Source organism: Scyliorhinus torazame, chromosome 1 (assembly GCF_047496885.1).
Source record: "Scyliorhinus torazame isolate Kashiwa2021f chromosome 1, sScyTor2.1, whole genome shotgun sequence".
In the NCBI taxonomy this organism is placed as follows: Eukaryota; Metazoa; Chordata; class Chondrichthyes; order Carcharhiniformes; family Scyliorhinidae; genus Scyliorhinus; species Scyliorhinus torazame.
In genome coordinates this window covers 320930283-320947239 of record NC_092707.1, presented here as the reverse complement: position 1 = coordinate 320947239, position 16957 = coordinate 320930283, and the positions used below count along the sequence as shown (strand labels likewise).

Genomic DNA, 16957 nt, shown 5'->3' with positions numbered 1-16957 from the left:
TACCACTCTCTTTTCCTTTTGTTCCATGACTTCTTTGTCATTTAATCTTCCCTGCCCTCCAACCTATACCTTACATTTCCTTTTGCTCCACCTGACACCTCCCCCCCACCCCGTCTCACTTCTTCACAAGCATAAAACGCTTCATATTTCTACTGCTCTTCAATTCTAAAGGACAGTCGTATTGGAGTTCAAACATTGGACGGGATCCCATCCAGCACCCCCCCCCCCCGCCCCGCCTCCCCGTGGCATGTTTTGCAGTGGCAGAGATGGGTCTGCCAGAGGCAGCAGTGGAATCTTCCTGCCCTGCTTCTGTAAATTAGCTTTCCTCTTGTTTTCTCCCTCTGGTGCCAAGGAACCCGCAGCGGGGGAGCAGGGAGGGGGTGGTATGTGTGTGTGGTGGGAGGGGGGTGACCATCGGGGGGGGACCAGAAGATAACGGTGGTAGGAATGGCTCGAAAACCCTGCCATTAACACTATTTCTCTCTCCACAGATGTCGCCAAACCTCCAGAATATGTCCTGCACTTTCTGCTTTTATTTAACTCCTAAGTGAAAGTTTAGTTTGCTTAAATCTGATGTCAATAGCAAAGAAGAGAAAAGCAAGACAAAATGTAGATGACTCATAATTCATGTGACATTAAAGTTAGAAAGTTCAGATGTTGATCAGAAGGTCATGGTGAAAGTCCACCAAAGTATATGATTGGGGTTGTCTCAAAGGGCATAGGTGCACTCACATATCTCGTGAAAGTTGGAGAGAAAATTTGCTTGAAAGAGGAAATCTGACAAAAGGAGGGCATGAAACCTTTCTCTAGTTCAAATTCCTCCAATAGTCCAAAATGAAAGTCACAAAGAATGTGAAAGTCACAAAGAATTTGAAAGTCACAAGGAAATTGCACGTATCACAGAATCCGCCTGTAGAGAAAAGTGAGTCAGGCCTTTGATTAAGAGATATCAATCAATGTCACAGTTCCAGCCATTAAGTGAAGATGGTAAAGTCAAAGTTCAGATTTGACACAGTCTGAGATGTTGAGAGAGCCGAGTCAAGCTAATGAAAAAGGAAGGAGATACCCAGGCAGAAAGAGAAAAGAAGCCAGATAGGTTAATTGAAAGTATGCAGGAAGGAGGAAAATAAGTTGATTTTTCATTACTTCTTGTCAAATATTGATCTTTTTATCAAACACACATTGGTGTTAAAGATTTGTTTTACTTACAAATTACTCTAGTAATTTTGGCCATATATATAGTTTAGTTGTGATTGCAATAAAAACAAGTATGAAAGTCAACCTGTTAAAATTACAGGTATTATTGATGCTTTGTTCATATTGTAATCTGGGAGATTATGTAATTGTACCATTTTACATTTTAATGCATAAGATTTTTTTCCCCAAGATCTGAGCATTTTGTTGCATTGACCTCTGTGCCCTCTCTGTCGTGGAGGTGTAAATAAAGTTAGGTAAATAATGGCTGCTTGTTGCTGAGCATGAGTTAATCTTACTCAGTGCAAATTAGAACAGAAAAACACATCCGAGAATGGAACTTGAACTCAGGACCTTATAACTCAGACAAGAGATTTCTACCAACTGAGACACAGTTGATGTGGAATCCAGCAAGTGACTAATGAACAAAAATGCCAAATTCTTGTCACAATCAAACTACTAAACGATCATGAAAAATAGCAGCAAGAGTAGGTCATGGAATCATAAAATAACTACTGTGCAGAAGAATAAGATCATGGCTAATCTGATTGTGGCCCAAAATCCATTTTCTTGCTTATCCCTGGGTGGAATCTTCCACTGGTGGCATGGGTCTCACCTGCTGGCTGGAGAGCTGGCAAGAAAGCCGTGCTGCCTCTTGTTTGGAAGGCGCACCGGCTCTTATGCCAATGAGGAATATCCGAGAGGACCATCCTCCAGAATCAAGTCCCTAGAGATAGAAGTCCACTCCGATAAGAGCTGCTGGCCAATCAAAGGCTATCAGCACCAGGTAGCAGATGGTCAGAACAGTAACCTCCCAAATCCCAGGACCCAGGAGAAAGTTAAGTAATCGGAGTGGGAAGAGGTTCTCAGAAGGGGAGTAGCAAGAATAAATGGCAGGGACATTGGAAGCAAGGGCAGGGGCTGGTTCTCAGCATGTACCTCCACCTATTGGCTATGTTCTCACTCAAGCACTGAGTGCCATTGGTCGAGGCATCCCTCCCTCAGCTGACATGTGGCCCACACTCTTTTACCCGTCATTCTGGCCGCACATCAGGAGGCCCGCGTGCAACTGGGTTAATCCCAGCATGGCAGGAAGAGGCACTTAAGCGGATTGGCAGCGGGGCAGCAAGGTCAACACTGGGCCTTCCTGTCCAGGATTTCATGTTGTCGGAAGCAGAAAGGCAGCAGAATTTAGCTAACCCGTCACCCACCCATCCATTAAGTGCCCTTCGAACCTCCAAGCTCATCACTTCAGGGTGCAGAAAATTACATCATCCCCCAACCCGAATAATATTTGACTTCTTTCTTGATCAAAAATCAGTCTAACAGAGACTTGTACATATTCAGTGACCTAATTTCTCTCTGGGTGAAGAGAATTCCAAAAACCCTCGACGCTCCGAGAGAAGAAATATCTCCTCATCTCAGTCTTCGGCTGGATTCTCCGTTCCTCAGACTAAGTGTTGATGCCAGGACAGGATTAGTGGATTTCCACGGCAGCAAAACTGGTGCCACACCTGGACCGATTCAGCGACTGTTGCGGGGCTAGCACCGGCCATATGCGGAACACAATCGATTCCAATGAGAAACGGTGTCAGATTTGCGATTGACACTCAGGAGGCCGACAAGCTGCAGCCGCATAGCCGCACTTCACTTCCCACACACACAATCCAGCCAACAAGGCGGCTGATGGGTTGGCTGGGGCCAGAGTGCAGCTCTTGTCGGGGTGGACTTCTATCTCTAGGGACTTGATTCTGGAGGATGGTCCTCTGGGATATTCCTGATTGACATAAGAGCCGGTGGGGACACCTATACCACCTGTGGCCCTAAGTTCACAGTGGGCAGTCAGCGTTGTGTGCAGCTGCATGGCTGCCTTGTTTGCTGCAATGGTGCTCCATGCCCATCCACCCCAACCCCACAGCCCATATCCTGCCTCCCAATCCCGTTACTCCACCGTTGCAGAAGCCCCGAGGCCAGTGGCACAACTGTCAGAAAACTATGGCGATGTTGGACACTTTCTGTACCCCCTCTATCTTCCTCAGCAGCCACGACACCTGTTTCCTGATTTTTAAAAGCACAAGTGAACCTCACCATCGGGAGTTCATCCCATTGGAGGCGGAGAATTGCGGAGGCCCTGGAGAATACTGGGTCGGGCCCGCGAATGAAATGGCAACGGCGTTTACTATACGTGCGTTCTGGAATGCATTGGCGTCGCGGTTTCGACGTCGGAACTTATTCTCCGTGCAATCGCATTTCCCGTTTCCGGCGTCGGCCGACAGAGAATCCCACACCATATTTTTAAACTGTGCCTCCCCAGTTCTAGATTTCCTCGTGAAGGGAAACATTTACGCAGCATCTACCCTGCCAAGCCCCCACAGAAATATTTATGTTTCATGAAGATCGCTACAATTTTTCTAAACTCCATTGTGTTTCGGCGTAACCTGCTCAAAAGGTCTTAATAAGACAACTCCTTAACCCAGGAATCAACCGAGTGAACCTTCTCTGAAATGTTTCCAATGCAAGTATATCCCTTATTTAAAAAGGTGAGACCCAAGGGCACACCCCAGTTGACCTCCCTGTGGGACTCATGGAACATATGGGCGGAGGCTCATCAGCTGGGACTCGTAAAATCGCCTCATTAAAGCTGGCATGGACTGGGACCGGCGAAAGCATTACTCCTGATTGGGACCCTGAGACTGTAAGTCGCGTTGCGGTCTTTACTTTTGTTGTTGAATTAAACCTCTTTGGATGAACTTCCTTGGGCCTCCTGCACTTTTATACTGGTGATAAAGAAAATAACCACCGTGATCCAGGAGGTTTTGACCGCACTGGAATTCCCCAGCACAAGAACGAGGTCAGCAAGAATTTTTGAATGTCACTTTTCCGAAGGCCCAAGGCCTTTCATTCAGGTGTGGAAGACTGGGCCCAGAATTCCGAATGGGTACGGTATTTCTTCCAGGCAAATAGTATTGTTGGAGATGACCAGCAAAAGGAAATATTCCTGACCACCTGCGGGACTGCGACATTCAGCATAATCAAGAGCCTCACCTACCCAGTGACCTGAGACAATCTTTAGCGAACTCGTGTTTCTTGTTGCAAATCATTATAACCCTAAGCCATCTGTAATAACGCAGAGATACCGCTTTAAAACGGCTGGGTGAACTCCTGGGGAATTGGCTATGGAATTTTGGAAGGGCCTTCCTAAGTTAACGGAGCATTGTGACTTCATCCCCAACCCTTCCTGAGATGTTGAGAGATCTTTTGATGTGTGGCATAAACAATATGATAACCCCAAAGAAGCTGTTAGCGCAACCGGCCTTGAGTCTAAAAAGGGCCATAGAACTGTCGCTCTCCCAAGAGATGGCGGAAAAGGAGGTTCAGGAACTCCAGTGCTCCATGGACAGCGATATGCACTGCGTTGACCGACCCCCATTCTGACAAGTGACGCCCCCCAAGGACAGAACTTATGTGACCCGTGTTAAGTAATGGGTTAAGAGACATTGCAATTAGTTGTCTCATTTATGTTAAGTATCCATTAATTGACACTGATATGTAAAGGGGATTCAGATGGCCTCTGTCAGGTGGTGTGTTGTTAAGAGTTTTGTGCAGAGGCTGTGGAAGTGAAATAAATGGTGTTTGGTGAAAAGGAACAAGAACTTTAGACTCTTCATTTCACAGCAACTAAACGTCTAACAATGGTAGCGGAGGATGGTTGCTGTGCAAATGTGAAGGTTTGAAAGATACAACTTTTCCTGATCAAACCAAGGAGTGAGTGAGAAGGAAAAAAAAATATATATGGCTGAACCCAGGATAAAGATGGCTGGATATGACTATCCTCCCTTATTTTCTGAAAGGGAATCGTACGACCAATGGAGAAGTGCAGTAGTTATGTGGACTAAAGTAACTGCTTTGGGAAAGAGAAAACAAGGTATGGCATTGGCTCTTTCTCTACTATATGACAGTAAAATCCGAAAGAGTGCTTTCTGAGCTGGAATTGGAAGAGTTAGACTCAGAAGAAGGTCTGGAGACTTTATTACATTATATGGATAAGATTTATAAGAAAGATGACTTGTTAAGTGCGTATGAAGCATGGTCGGATTTTGATAAGTTCCGGAAAATGGAGGATATCTCCATGGAAGACTATATAATGGAATTTGGCAGACTATATAAAAGGCTGCAGAAACACAATCTGGAATTTCCACAGTCTGTTTTGGCCTTTAAATTACTTGACTGTGCTAGAGTGAGCAACATGGATAGGCTCCTGGTTTTGACAGGAGTTCAGTTTACTGATAAGGATACCTTATTCGAACAGATGACAAAAGCTTGACAAAAGTTTCTGGGGAAATATTTGATTCCGATGGCTCTGATGACCCAAATAGGTCAGGCTGCAATAAGGCAGAATATGGAAGATACACTAGTAACAGGATGGTGAAATCGTATGGCTATGAACAGGGCTCAAGACTATAGACGGAGACCGAGACAAGGAAATTTTGAAGACAGAAACCCAGTTAGAACCTACAATAGGAAGATGAACCCCAGAAATGCACGGGGCATGGTAAATCGATGTTTTCGATGTGACTCTCAATACCATTATGCTTTCAACTGTCCAACTCGTTATGATAGAGTGTTTGAAGCGACACATGACACGGAAGAGTCAGAAGAGGAAAAAGATAGTGACCAGAAAGAAGGCATTGTCCTATTGACAAGCAGTTTTACGCCGGTAATGAGGGTGTTGGTTGCAGAATCCTTCAACTGTGCTGTATTGGACAGTGGCTGCACATCTACTGTGTGTGGAATTGACTGGTTAAAATGTTACCTGGACTCTTTGAATGCTGAAAATCATAACAAGGTTAAGGAACTTGAAAGTTCCACAAGTTTCAGGTTTGGGGATGATAATACTCTGAAGTCACTGCAAAGAGTGGTGATCCCTTGCAATATTGCCGGAGTGAATCATTTCATTAGCATGGATGTTGTATCAAGTGAGATACCTTTGCTTCTGAGCAGACCGTCGATGAAGAAAGCACACATGAAACTGGATATGGAACAGGATAAGGCAACAGTTTTTGGAAAGACGGTGGACTTACAATTTACACAGTCGGGACACTATTGTATTCCATTACTGACAAATAATTTTTCAAGTAGAATGGTTAAGGATGTGTTAATGGCAGTTGAAAATGGGACTTTAGCTGGTAAAAAGCTTGTGGTATTAAAACTGCATAGGCAATTTGCACATCCGTCTCCTCGGAGGCTGAAAAGTTTATTAAAGGATGCAGGGGTGAGGGATGATGACTATACTAAACTGATAGAACAGGTTAGTGACCGCTGTGAAGTTTGTAGGAAGTACAGAAGGACACCAGCACGACCGATAGTAACCCTACCTTTGGCCAGGGATTTTAACAACATTATGGCCATGGACCTTAAGATCTGGGATAAAGCAAATAATATATTTATTTTGCATTTTGTAGATTTAGCAACCAGATTTAGTCAATCAACGATTGTTCGGAGTAAAGAAAAGAGAGTAATTCTGGATCAAATCGTGGAAAAATGGATAGGGACAGGAATGGTCCACCGGCAAAATTCCTTACGGACAATGGGGGAGAATTTGCTAATGATGAGTTTAGGGATATGTGTGAAAACATGAATATCAGAGTTATGAATACGGCTGCAGAGAGCCCATTTAGTAATGGTGTGTGTGAAAGAAATCATGCTGTCATCGATGACATGCTTCGGAAAATTTTGGCAGATCGACCAAATTGCAGGCTAAATTCAGCTTTAGCATGGGCAGTACATGCAAAGAATTCATTCCAGATGGTTGGGGGCTATAGTCCTTATCAATTAGTGTTTGATAGTAATCCTAAAAGTCCGCCCATTTTGGATGACCAGCCTCCAGCTTGGGAGGGGACTGCAATTAGCTCTGGTTTTGCTGAACATTTAAGTGCATTACATAGCAGTAGAAAAGCTTTTTTGGAAGCAGAAGTCTCTGAAAGAATTCGCAGAGCATTAAGACATAACGTACGGCCATCAGATGCCGTTTTTCAGCAAGGAGGCATGGTATACTATAAGGGAGAAAATTCTAATGAATGGAAAGGCCCAGGGAAGATCATAGGCATAGATGGCAAAACAATTATTTTGCAACATGGTAATCAAACTGTTAGGGTCCATTCATCAAGGATAATGGGTACAGATTACAAATTTTCAAATTTAGACAGAGCAGACAGACATGACGAGGAACCAGATTGTGTTTCGTAAGAACCAAATTTATGAATGCTATGTGTTTAGATTATGTTTACAGAAGACAGAAGAGTCCATAGATCATTTCATCACTAAAAGTTAAAAGCTGAAAACTGTAATTTTTCTGTGGTGGAATTTTCCACGATTCGGGACCAGATTGTGTTTCGTAAGAATGAAAATAAGCTATCGGAACGGATGCTGAGGGAATCGACCTGTCCTTGGAACAAACAATTAAGATTTGTCAGGCTGACGAGTTAGTAGCACAGCATTCTAAAATGTTTCTCCGTAATGATGGCGTCTTCTTGGAGGAGAACACTCCAGTTGCCACCCTTTTCGAAAAAGACGGGAAACTTCCAAAAAAGGCAGGAAATGTCCTGCAGCTTATCGCACACAAACAAACAACTTAAAGATCAGGACAAAGTATTTATGTGTAAAAGATGAGACCAAAGGCACAAATTAAGGAAGTGTCCAGCGTTTGGCAAGTTTTGTTCCAGATGCAAAGGAAAAAATAACTTTGCTCAGAATTGTTACTCTGAGCTCAACCCCAGACCAGTCAGCACAGCTCCAGTGATGAAACATCACGACTTGTTTGTTGGAGTAATAAGAATAATATTTTTGGAGACAGCAAAAAATTCTCCAGCACTTAAAAAAAATGCAAACTGATACTGTGGCTGCTACCACTTGAAGTGAATGGTACAGTGGTCCAATTGAAGTTAGACAATGTTGCCAAAGCCAATTTAATCAGCATGACTGATTGAAAAAAATCTGAAAATTCAGCCGATTAGAAGAAATCACAAAATATCTTTGAGAGATTATAATGTTTCAAGCATGAAATGTTATGCCACTTGTGACCTGAGTGTGGTGGTGAAGAACACCGTTTACTCTGTCCCAAATATTGTAACCGAGGGCTTGGATTCATTATTAGGTGATCAGTCCTGTGAAGAATTAGGTCTAGTGCAGTTGATATATAGCATCCACAATGGATTGGATCAACACTCCAACGATTCTGAGAACATTATCAGCAAATTCAGCGATGTCTTCATCGGTTTTGGTACACTACCATTCACCTATACGTTACAACTTAAAGAGACGAAAACCTGTGATACAGGCACCAAGAAGAGTTCCTGCATCTCTTTGGGATTGTTGCAAAATGGAGCTGGATCGAATGCCCAAATTAAAAGTAATCAGAAAAATAGAAGAACCTACTAACTGCGTAATTCCATGCTTTGTGTCCAGAAAAAGAATGGTGATATTCACATGTGTATGGATCCTAAAGATCTTCACAAGAATATCAAAAGAGAACATTACCAAATACCAAAGCATGAGGAAATCACATCTGAGATGGCTGGTGCACAATTCTTTATGAAACTTGACACATCTCAGCGTTTCTGGCAACTAAAGCTAGAGGAACAAAGTACAAAATACTGCCCTTTTATAATAATAATCGCTTATTGTCACAATAAACTTCAATGAAATTACTGTGAAAAGTCCCTAGTCGCCACATTCCGACACCTGTTCGGGAGGCTGGTATGGGAATTGAACCCCTGCTGCTGGCATTGTTCTGCATTACAAGCCAGCTATTTAGCCCACTTTAATATGCCATTTGGATGATACTGCTTTCTGAGACTGCTGTTTGGCATAATTTCGGCATCAGAAATGTCTCACCATGTCATGGAGCACATAGTCGAAGGCATCGAAGGTGTGCGTTTGTATGTGGATGATATCACAGTTTGGGGAGCAACCATAGAAGAGCACAATACGAGGTTGCTTCAAGTTTGAATGAGCGTCAGGAGAAATGGGCTGAAGCTCTACAAGCAAAAGTGCCAATTTGGAGTAACTGAGGTTACATTTAATGGTGACAAGCTCTTATCGCATAGCATTGAACCTGACAAGGACAAAATCCAAGCCATTCTCAACATGCCAAAACCACACTACACGAAAGCTATCTTAAAAGTGATGGGCATGATCAATTTTATAGGGAAATTAATTCCAAACCTGTCTCGAAAGCAACACATCTACCCGCTCTCCTGCACAAGACAACACATTTCACTTGGAATGAGCAACATGAGCAAGAATGGAAGAAGCTCAAGACTTCACTAATCACCACGCCAGTTCTCACATTTTTTGACTCATCTAAGCAGATCAAAGTGTCACCAAATGGGTCCAAAGATGGTCTGGAAGCAGTTCTTCTGCAACTCTAGCATATCTATGGGCTTCCAACTTTCACAGTTGAGACAGAATATCGTCCTTTGGTTAAAATCATCAAAAGAAAATATGAACCATAACAGCATTCTGATGTTGATGATGAAGTTACAACGTTATCTCATTTCCAGGTCAGGCAAATATTTTTTCTTAGCAAATGCATTATCAAGAGTGCCGATACAAAGTATTAGCAGTGAAATTGCTGACAATGAAGATCTGCATGTTAACCTTATTTCCACATTACTACCAGATCTGATGCAAAACTACGTGAGATCCAAGAAGAGACCAGGAAGGATCAAACTCTTCAAGAGGTGATGAGAAACATTAACTCACACTGGCCAAGTGGTCAATGTATCCACAGAGTGGATAGGCAGATCCTCTTTCCTATGGTAGGAACATAGGTTTAAAGCGCATGGGGAAAAGTTTAAAACTGATGTGCGAGGCAAGTTTTTTACAGAGAGGGAGGTAAATATATGGAAACACATTGCCTGGGGAGATGGTGGGAGTAGGTACGATAATGGCATTTAAGGGACACTACCTTGTACTGTCGCCCTTTTTGACTTTTGACAATGGCCTCTCTGCCTTACACTTTCCACCTTACTGCCTTTTGTTTCTGTCCCTGTTTGACTAACTTCCGACTTCCTGCATCGGTCCCCATCCCCCTGCCACATTAGTTTAAACACTCCCAACTGCTCTAGCAAATAGCCCCCTAGAACATCAGCCTGCGGTGTGACCACCTCCCTATACGTGCTATCCACGATACTCTCCGACTCGCAGATCAATGCGAGTGTCCACAGTGTCTCCAACCGCCACTCCAGTACTGAAACTCAAGCTTACAGGAGCTGCAACTGGAGACACTTCCTGCACACCTGCCGACCCTGAGGACTGGAACTGTCCTCAGCCTGCCACGTGGAGCAAGAGGAGCAGACCACGCCTTGGAGCTGTCCTGCCATGAATTATTCCTTTAAATTAAACCTTTGAAATTAATCTTTAGAAAGATGTTTTTGTGTCAGATTAAATCCAATGTCCGTGTACTATTTAATTAGATTTTTTTGAAAAACTGAGTATTTATCCCTCTTGATCTGACAACAAATTAAAAGTAATTATTTAATTGAAATTTAAAAAGTTATTTAAATCAAATTAAAAATATTAATTTAAATCAACCCAAAATAGTTATTTAAGTCAAATTTAAAAATTTTTAAATAGTAATTCAAATCAACTAAAAAATGGTAATCTAAGTCAAATCAAAACTAGTATTTAAATCAGTAACTCCAGATATTCAAATTTAGCCCAGTCTGACTTTCAGCCAATAAGGTTACAGTCTCGTGTGACGTCACTTTACCGGGTTTTTTCAATTTTGAAACAAACAAACAGCTGCTCTTGTGTATATTTATATATATTTTTAAAACAGTTTTAAAAATTAAAAAAAATAATAGTTAGACTCAGGCTCATGATAGCGCATGTAAATATACTGATGATAATATATTAATTTATTCCTTCAAAGGAAAGGGCATGTAGTGATATCATGGTTGTGTTGTCATTCACCGAATGACCACTCGGAGCCTCACTAGTACATAAGTGAATGTTAGAGTCAGCTGACCTCAGACTGACTGGAGGAAGCTGAAGAGACAGGTTACTTGTGCATGATTTTACTGTTATTTATCTCTTGTCTTTTATATAGTTTATCCATAGTTACCATTGATAAATCATTTATAGCTTTAGCTACAAGTGTTCTTGTAATAAAGCAGGCCATCTGATAAGTACATTATAGGGGCAACCTAGAAGAGATCCTCTGATGGTTTTCCGACATGAATGTTCACCTGAAAAGGGACAAGTGCAACTTCCAGGCGAAAGTGGACACATATTTGGGATACCATGTTGATAAGGACAGGTTGCACTTGGTGGAGGAAAAAGTCTGGGTCATCAAGGGAGCCCGACACCTGAGAACGTGACAGAGCAGAGGTCATTCCTAAGGCTTGTCAACTACTACGGAAAGTTAATCCGAAACCTGACTACCTTGTTGACACCTCTACACGCACTTCTAAAAAAGAACCAGAAATGGGCGTGGAAAACGCTGCAAATGGAACCATTCTCCGGGGCGAAGCGGTAACTGCTATCTTGAAAACCGATAACACATTATGACCCATCAAAGTCGCTCATCTTCATGTGTGCTGCCTCACCATATGGCATTGGGGCAGTGTTTCAGTGAGATGATGGATGGAAAGGTCAGCAGTCTATGCTTCCGGAACTCTGACTGATGCGGTGCGCCGCTATGTACAGATTGAAAAGGAAGGACTGGCCTTGATTTTTGTAGTTAACATCCCTTTACAGTAATCAGGGGCCATAAGCCCTTACTCAGCATGTTCAAGGAGGATATATTAATACCGCTGATAGATTTGGCCAGATCTAACTGTGTGCTTTGCTGTTGGCAGAGTACAAATACACATTTGAATATTGTCCAAGCGCACAGATTGTGCACGTGAAAACCGTTAGTCTACTCCCGCTGTCTGTAAGCCTCCCATCCCCTCCAGTCGAAAACAAAGTCATTTTGGAATTACAGGACAAAACAGCAGGAGCTCAGCGTGGAAGACAGGGTCATCCAGTAAGGAGACCGCGTGCTTATCTCACGGTCAAGTCAGCAAACCACCTTTCAGGATTTGAATAGCAGATATCAAGGGTTTCCAAAATGAATATGTTGCTAGGAGTGACATGTGGTAGCCAGGGCTCAACCACAACATCGCGTGAATGTTGCAGGAATGTGCAGCTTGCCAGGAGCACCAGAAGCTCCCCAGGAGCACCAGAAGCTCCCTCCATCAGCCTCGTTCCACCAAGGGAGTGGCAGGGATGTCCCTATGTGCATTTGCATGCCGACTTCGCCGGGCCCTTCTTGGGGTCAATGTTACTGCACCTGATCAATGCCCACTCAAAGCTGATGGACGTGCACTGGATATCTTCCACAAGTTTGCGAGCCACCGTGGAGAAGCTGAGCATGTCCTTCAGCACCCACGGGATTCCCGAATGCTTGTCACTGGCAATGGTACCCCCTTTACCAATAAGGAATTTTAAGGATTTATGCACACTAATAGTGTGAAACACATCCGAATCGCCCCATATCACCCACCTTCAAACTATCTGGTGGAACGGCCAGTCCAGACATTTAACCGGGGCATGAAAAATAGGTTCAGTTGTCACAAAGCTAGCACGGATCATGGATCCTATTTACTTACCGGACTTCGCCACATGCTACAACCTGGGTAGCGCTGGCAGAGTTGTTGATGGGCCGATGTCTCTGGATCCTCCTAAGTTTGATATTCCTGAACCCTGAAGGGAAGGTGGAAAAGAAGCAGCACCTGCAGAAGAGATATGATCATCGAATGCATGACAGAGGCTTTAAACCTGGGGACTCAGCCCACGTTTGAAATTTCAGACAGCGTTCAGTGGGTTTCAGAGACCATAGTGGAGAGAACGGGGCTGAGCTCCTACATGGTGAAGACTGGAGAATGGACCATGCGAAAACACGTGGACCACCTCAAAGACATGGATCCCACCCCAGGGAAAATCAAGGTCCCTCGTACTGACTGACGTCCTTGAGCCAAGGTGCACTTCCCACCAGGGACCTGTGCCAAGGCCAGCAGGATGTGGACAACTCAACGTCTGATATGGGCACAAAATTGTCAATAGCCTTGTAGGACGTTGCAGTCCGAGACGGATCTCCGAAAAGGCTCTCTCAGTGTTTGGTGCGAAAAGGCGCTACCCGACCCAGGTCACATTTGCAAGCAGCACAGTCACGTGAAAAACTGCGAAGGAGACCCACTCTGCAACCAACTACCTGGGGACCATTGGACTTTGGAGGTAGGGATATAATAACTCTCTCTCTTGAGTCCTATGGGGACATCCCAATTGATCTTACCTTGGGACACGTAAAATACGAGCTCCCCCACTAGTGGGCGGAGGCCTATCAGCTAGAGCTCATAAAAATTGCCTCATAAAAGTTGGCCAGGACTGGGACCGGCCAAAGCAGCAGTCCTGATTGGGACCTTGGGATTGTACGCCATGTTGCGGTCTTTTTTTGGTGAACTAAGCTTCTTTTGGATTTAGCTTCTCGAGCTACCTAAGCTATTATAAGACCAAAACTGTAAACAATACACCAGGTGTGAAGTCACCAATGCCCTGTACAGTTGTAGCACAACTTCCCTACTTTATACTCCATCCTCCTTGCAATAAAGGCCAACATTCTCTTTGCTTTCTTAATTATTTGTTGCAGCTACATGCTAACGTTTTGTAATTCATGTGCAAGGTCACCTAGATATCTTTGTACTGCAGCATTCTGCAATCTTTGTCCAGTTAAAAAATATTGTGCTTTTCTATTCTTCCTGCAAAGTGGTCAACTGAAGTTTATTTCTAAATTGTACTCCATTTGCCAAATTTTTGCTCACTCACTTTAACTAATCTATATGTCTTTGCAGGCTCTTTGTATCATTCTCACAAATTGCTTTCTTAGCTATTTTTTATCGTCAGCAAATTTAGCTACAATACAGATAGATGGCCTTTTCATCCATGTCATTAATATAGATTGTAAATGGTTGAGGCCCCAGCACTGATCATTGTGGCACTCCATTAGTGACAGTTTGCCAAGTTCAAAATTACCCATTTACCCAACTCTTTTTTTCTGTTATTCAATCCTCTATCAAGCCAATTTATCACCTAAACCTCCATGAACTCTTGTGCAGTAATCTTTTACGTGACACCTTATCAAATGCATTTTGGAAATCTACACTACATATATGGATGGCCTTTATCCACCCGGTTTGTGACATCGTCAACTAACTCTGAAACATTTGTCAATTAATTAGACAATTTCCTTTCACAAAATCACACCCTGCCTGATTGTGTTGATTTTCTAAGCATCCTGTTGCAACTTTCTGAATAAAGGATTTTAGCATTTTCCCAATGGCAGATATGAGATGAACTAGCCTATCATTTCTTGCTTTCTGTCTCCCTCATTTCTTGAATAGTGCTGTAAAATTTGCAGTTTTCCAGAATCTTAGAAGGTTACAAGCAATGCAATTACTACCTCTGCAACCACATTTCTTCAGACCACTGGATGCAGGCCATCAGATCCAGGGGATTTGTCAGCCTTGAGTCCGATTAGTCTTCTCACAACTTTTTCGCTCGTGACTATGAGTTCCTCCCTACATTTTGCCTCTTAATTTTCTACTGTTCTTGGAATTCTGTTGCTGAACTCTGAAGACAGATACAAAATGTGTGTTTAAAATCTCTACCATTTATAGTATCCATACAGTTCACAAATAGGTCATTTGGCCCATCGAGCCTGCACCAATCCTTTGAAAGAGCACCCACCTGAGCCCACTCCCCCACCCTATCCCTGTAACCCCATAACACCACCTAACCTTTAAGGGGAATTGATCATGGCAAATCCACCTAATCTGCACATCTTTGGACACTAAGGAGCAATTTAGCATGGCCAATCCACTTAACCCGCACATCTTTGGACTGTGGGAGGAAAGCGGAGCACCCGGAGGAAACCCACTCAGACACGGGAAGAAACGTGCAAAATTCAAAGACAGTCACCCAAGGCCAGAAATGAACGTGGGTTGCTGATGCGGTGAGGCAGCAGTGCCACCGTGCCACCCTTGTTCCTTGATTTCCAGTCTTATCCCGAAGGGATCAATGTTTCTTGGTTCTTTTTCATATACTTGCAGGGTGGAATTTTCAGATTTTTTGCAGAGTGGCACAGCAGGTGGGAAAAACAGGGGTGGGGGAGCCTTTGGCTTCAATCACAGCTTCCTTCTCTGTATTTCTAGCCATTCAATGCAAAAAAAGGTTAAGGGTTGATCCCATAGCATTACGCTGATGGAATAAGCTTGCCAGCCCTCACGCAGCCCACCCTTCCCCCATAGAACTAATCTTCACCATGGAATCCCTCCTCACCAACCACAAAACTTTCTCCCTCACATAACTCCATCCCATTCCATCACTATGCAGCACCCCACCCCCACTATGGAAAGGGAAGCCCCCCCAATGCAACACTCCCCCTACGGAACAACGCCCTCACACTGCCCGGGCACCGGCACTGGCAATGCCTAGAGAATGCCTGGAGCAGTGTCAGGGGACAGTGACAAGGTACTGTCCGCTGATGACTTTCTCCCCTAGGAGCTGTGCCCACCTGTGCAGCTCCGCCGGGATCTGCTCGCCATGTGCAAAACATTGTGGATTATTAAATGAACAATCCAAATTGGGGTGCGGGGGGGGGGGGGGGGGGGGGGGGGGGGGGGGGGGCACTACTTATCTACCATCTTACCTTTTAGCCTTGTTTCCCAGTCCACTTTAGCCATCTCGATCTCCACACCCTTATAATAGTCATTGTTTAAGTCACTAGTTTTAGACACAAATTTCTTGCCCTCAAACTGAATGTGAAATTCTATCCTGCTATGCTCACTCTTGCTTTGAGCATCCTTTACTATAATGGCATTTATTATTCCTGTCGCATTACACATTACCCGGTCAAATCTATGTTCCCTTCTTGGTTCCATAATGTATTATTCGAAGAAACTATTCTGAATATACTCTATGAACTCATCCTCCAGGCTAATTTGCCATTTTGATTCACCCAATCTTTCTGAGGATTAGACCATAAGACCATAAGACATAGAAGCAGAATTAGGCCACTCGGGCCTTCAAGTCTGCTCCACCATTCAATCATGGCTGATATGTTTCTGATCCCCATTCTCCTGCCTTCTCCCCATAACACCTGATCCCCTTATTGAACACGAACCTATCTATCTCTGTCTTAAAGACACTCAGTGATTTGGCCTCCACAGCCTTCTGTGGTAAAAAAATCCACAGATTCACCACCCTCTGTCTGAAGAACTTCCTCCTCATCTCTGTTTTAAAGGATCGTCCTTTTAGTCTGAGATTGTGTCCTCTGGTTCTAGTTTTTCCGACAATTGGAACATCCTCTCCACATACACTCTATCCAGGCCTCGCAGTATCTTATAAGTTTCAATTTTAAAAAACCTCACCCTTCTAAACTCCAACGAGAACAGACCCAAGTCCTCAATCGTTCCTCATACGACAAACTGTTCATTCCAGGGATCATTTTTGTAAACCTCCTCTGAAGCCTTTCCAAAGTCAGCACATCCTTCCTTAGATACGGGGCCCATAATTGCTCACAATACTCCAAATGGGGTCTGACCAGATCCTTATACAGCCTCAGAAGTGCATCCCAGGTCTTGTATTCTAGCCCTCTTGACATGAACGCTCACATTGCATTTGCCTTCCTAATTGTCAACTGAACCTGCACGTTAACCTT

At 43.6% G+C, this 16957-nt stretch overlaps 1 protein-coding gene across 29 annotated transcripts in view; it reads right to left on the bottom strand.

Annotated features, from left to right (window-relative positions):
• Positions 1–16957, bottom strand: part of nrxn1a (neurexin 1a) — a 2579010-nt gene that overhangs the window by 2355180 nt on the left and 206873 nt on the right. For 24 of the 29 annotated variants that reach the window (XM_072507882.1, XM_072507972.1, XM_072507962.1 and 21 more), the window contains one exon: positions 12852–12974. The exons of 3 other annotated variants lie outside the window; for them this stretch is intronic. The gene's annotated coding sequence lies outside the window, so the exon portion shown is untranslated. Of the gene's footprint in view, positions 1–12851; positions 12975–14698; positions 14869–16957 lie in introns of all 29 variants that reach the window. 2 more of the 29 variants (XM_072507900.1, XM_072507883.1) reach the window with 1 other exon arrangement.